Source organism: Sus scrofa, chromosome 7, assembly GCF_054392235.1.
Source record: "Sus scrofa isolate SSC_HxYL_T2T_F1_AM1 chromosome 7, Sscrofa_HxYL_maternal_Yorkshire_Landrace_v2.0, whole genome shotgun sequence".
Lineage (NCBI taxonomy): Eukaryota > Metazoa > Chordata > Mammalia > Artiodactyla > Suidae > Sus > Sus scrofa.
The window spans coordinates 63,151,325-63,156,104 of record NC_139389.1 but is presented as its reverse complement, the minus strand read 5'-3'; positions in this window follow the sequence as shown (position 1 = coordinate 63,156,104).

Here is a 4,780-nt window from a genome sequence, read left to right as displayed (position 1 = left end):
AATCTGAGAGCCACTGTGCTCTTCGTTAGAGTGTGTCGTGGGGCCCCTATCACCATCTACCTTGTTAGCCCTGGATGAGCCCTTTGCCTCTGAGCTTCAAGCCCCTTCCGGTCACCTTTATGTCCCTTTGGCATTCAGCGCCAGGCCTGCCAGAGACTAAATGCCTAGTATGAGGATGGAGAACTGAATGAATCATCTGTAACTTTCCAGGGCCACTTTGCAAGCATAGATAATCTGGAGCATCTGTGGCTTGTACTTTGAGGGGTCTGACGGGTTTCTGTACCCCTCCCCACCTTAACTCCTTCTCTCATTCTAATAGAAAAGAGGTGTTTTAGTATAATAATGCAGCAAAGTCAAGTTCAGAGGTGATGTGGAAGGTCTGCCTGAGCAGCTGACTTGAATCTTGATGAATCTGAGAGACTTGAACCCTCTAGAGACCCCATCCCAGCCCTCCTGCTTAAGATGGAACTGGGACCAAGATCCCAGGGCTCTGGGTTACACATGGCAGCTGCCAGGGTGGAGCCAGGCTTGCAGGCAGGTGGAGAGGACAAAAGGGGGAAAGGAAGGGACACAAGAGAGAAAAAGGACTGCCTGGATCTCCATTCAAGCCTGTCTTTACAGGAAAAATAAGATCTTGCACCATCCTCTGAAATTCATGATTGACTAATGTTGCTGAACCTCTGCCGGTCCACCAGCACTGATTGGAAACTCAGAGACAGGAGTTCCTGTCATGGCTCAATGGAAACAAATCTGACTAGGAACCATGAGGTTGCGGGTTCGATCCCTGGGCCTGCTCAGTCGGTTAAGGATCAGGCGTTGCCGTGAGCTGCGGTGTAGATCGCAGATGAGGCTTGGATCCCATGTTGCTCTGGCTGTGGTGTAGGCCGGCAGCTGGAGCTCCAATTCGACCCCTAGCCTGGGAACATCCATATGCCACGGGTGCTGCCCTAAAAAGAAAAAAGAAAAAAAATCTTCTCCTAAAAATTATCTGACTATCTGAAGACTTGTTCTTCCAGTTTTCCTAGAGCACAGGGTGCCCCGCGCCTGATCTCCACCCTGAGCTCCTCTCAGGGGCTGCTGCCGGCCCACAGCTACTGTGGCCCATGATTTAATCCAGGTAGAGGCAGGTGGCACGAGGTGGCATGTGCCAAACTCCATTTCACAGGGCTGTGCCTTTTCTTTTGCTCTGGGCCTCACACATTATGTAGTTGGTCCTGGTTACCCAACTGCAAATGGCAGAGTCAGGTTCCACCCCAGTTTGGAGAACTCAGAATTCCATGGCCTTCTCATGCTTTTTTTTTTTTTTTTGGCTTTTTGGGGCTGCACCTGAGGCATATGGAAGTTCCCAGGCTAGGGGTTGAATTGGAGCTACAGCTGCTGGCCTACACCACAGCCACAGCAATGCGGGATCCGAGCTGTGTCTGCAACCTACACCACAGTTCACGGCAATGCTGGATCCCTGACCCACTGAGAGAGGGCAGAGATCTAACCTGTATCCTCGTGGATACTAGTCGAATTCCTTTCTGCTGAGCCACAATGGCAGCTCTGGCCTTCTCCTGTCTTAATGTTGCCTGAGGGCAAGCAGGCCCTGGAACCCTCTTAATTTCCCCTTGCCCCATCTTCTTCAAGTAAGGGGTGAGTGGGGAGGGAGCTGGGCTGAGGTAAGAAAGAGCATCTCTGAAGAGATGCATAGGTTCTGCCTTCTCCCAAGGGCTCACCCCTATTTTTATTGCCAGGGAAGCCACCTTGTAGAGCTGATGATTTTCACATCTGTCTGTCTGGGTCACTTAGCTCCTGAGAGCTTTATTGCCAACTTCTGGGATGTCTCAGAGGACATCTCAGCTTTTCATCCTCACCCACAAGGATCCCTGGAAGAGTGACCTCCCCCACCCCACCCCCACCCCCACCCCCAGAGAGTAGGGTGGAGGAGGAGGAGGGCCACCCTGGCTAAGAATGCAATCACCTTTACAAGCAGTCATTTCAAAGCTTTCGCGGGCTCTTTTTGGGTAGCTGAGAGGAGCTTTAGGGAGGCTGTTCTTCCCTGAGACCCTTTGCCCAAGGGGCTGGGGTTGGGTGGTGTGAGGTACTCGCTCAGTATCTGAGGGGCAGCCTTGGAAACTGCAGGGAATATTGTTCTGTCCTTCTTATGGCTTAGATGGTGCTACTCCTAAGAATGAGTGTTTGCCCTTTGGAAACGTGGGGGTATCTGATTGAGCAATGATGAGCTGGATTGTTGGGGAAACGAAGAGGTTTTCTGTAAGTCACCTTGCTGGTGGGACTCCCAAGAGGTCTGGGCTTGGTGGGCCAAACCTCCCCCGCCCAAAGGCCACCATACTGTCAGGAGTCCTCAGGGCGTTACTCAACATTCTAGATTCTAGGAAGACAAACATATCCTAGAATCTAAATTCCAGAAAGACAAATAGCCGAGACCTGTGGAGATGCTGGGGCAGAGTGGATTCTGGCTCCAGGCCTGTGTCACAGGGAGTTCCTCGGCTGAGGTTAGTAGACACTTGGAGAGTGAGAACAGGATGGGGTCAAGGCCGGGAACTAGTATTAACCCCCCCCCCCGCCACCGCCCCCACTCCTGCCCCTGCCGCAGAGGGTCCTGTGAGAAGGATGGAATATCTTAGGATCAAGAGGTTGGTAGTGTTAGCTGAGGACTTTAGGGGCTCCAAGTCTTGTTGAGAACTGGAGGGTAGAGCAAGATTTGTTACAAACTTTTCTACTCTCTGTGATCGGTTGGTGGGGGCCTATGAATTAAAGTGATGAAAGATTGATTAACAATAATCTGTTTAACACACAGGTGTGCTCAGTGATGAGTAACTTGGGGGGGGGGTGGAATTAGGAGCCTGTACATCTAACTTAGTAGGAGAAAAGACTCCTATGGAAGAAGTAGGTTTCTCTAGAAGAATAAAGGGGCCCTAGGGATGTTTGTGATAGGGAGTTCCCATTATGGGTCAGTGGAACAAACTTGATTGGTATCCATGAGGATGCAGGTTCGATGACTGGTCTTGCTTAGTGGGTTATGGATCTGGCATTGCCATGGGCTGTGATGTAGGTCACAGACGAGGCTCGGATCTGGCGTTGCTGTGGCTGTGGGGTAGGCCAGCAGCTAGAGCTCTGATTCAACCCCTAGCCTGGGAACCTCCATATGTTGCAAATGTGGCCCTAAAAAAAGCCAACAACTTTAACCAGCTCGGGAGTCCTGAGAGTGTCCTCATACCACATAGCTTGATGGTTGCTCAAAAAAATACTTTTTTTCCCCCTGCCTTTTCATGGCTGCACCCGTGGCATATGGTATTTCTCAGGCTAAAGGTTGAATCAGAGCTACAGGTGCCAGCATACACCACAGCCACAGCAACCCAGGATCCGAGCTGCATCTTCGACCTACACCACAGTTCACGGCAACACCGGAACCTTAACCCACTGAGCGAGGCCAGGGATCGAACCCCCATTCTCATGGATACTAGTTGGGTTCGTTACCGCTGAGCCACGATGGAAACTCCCAATGAATACTTTAGAATGAATGAATGAACACAGTAGGGATTAGATAGGGAGGCTGTTATTTGATGGCCTCACATGTGACACAGCATTTGGGGCAGGAAGTCCAAGTGCCCCATATGGTCATGCTAGGCTCCCCATGGGCTCAGCGGCATATTTGGAATCTGGCAAAGGCTGAGCAGACCAGCTTGTTCACCTGGCAACTTTACAAAGTTTCTAACATCTGTTAGGATTTGGGAGTTGAGTTTCAAGGCTTTGAAGCCAGAGCTACAGACTTATAGGGTTGAACCAAAAAATTAGAAACTTTCAGTCAGCTACTCAGTTCATTGAGAGTTAAATAGCAAAAACTCAACCAAAGAAAATTTTAAAGATCTAATTGACTTTGTTAAACTATGCGCATATCTAAAAGCATCCCACATAGCGAGTTGAAAAGAGCACTGCTGAGCTGGAAAAAAGGAAAGATTTGTAAAGGGTGGGGCGGGGGGGGAGGGGGAGGATAAAGAAAATTACTAGGAAAAAAAAAATAAGCATCATTTCAGGCAAGGTTGCCCTCCTAAGGGAAGCAGAAGGGGCCTATCTGGCAAGCTATCTCATTAGTGCTGACCAGGTAATTTCAAGTTAGTTAAAGATTACATTCCTGGGGGCGGCTGTAACTGCAGTTAGGTTAGGTATTAAGTCTCGGTTTGCTGATGTGGGGCTTTAAAACAGGTGATCCTGATTTGAACCTTTTGTCTCTCTTTCTCTTTTTTCTTTTTTTGCTTTTTAGGGCCACACCCATGGCATATGGAAATTCCCAGGCTAGGGGTCAAATCGGAGCTCCAGCTGCCAGCCTACACCACAGCCACAGCAACTCGGGATCCAAGCCATGACTGCAACCTACACCACACCTCACTGCAAAGCCAGATCCTTAGTCCACTGAGCAAGGCCAGGGATCGAACCCACATCCTCGAGGATACTAATCAAATTCGTTTCTGCTGCGCCACAATGGGAACTCCCTGTTGTCTCTTTTTTAAACAAAAGGATCGACTTTTTCTTGGAAGAAACAGCAGAATGAGTGTCTGACAAGTTCTCCTGGGGCTCTGGCTTGAAAAGCAGGGTGGTGGGGTGGCAGGAGTAGGAGAGGTCAGGGATCTTTGCACAGACAAGGCATCCAGGTCCTTAAAAGGAGCTGAGAGAGGGTTGGCTGGAGCTGTGGGGGCTACAGTGACAGACCTTCCTGTGCCTGTGGCTTACTAACCACCTCTTGATCCTGCTCAACCTGGGGCTCTGGCTTCAACCC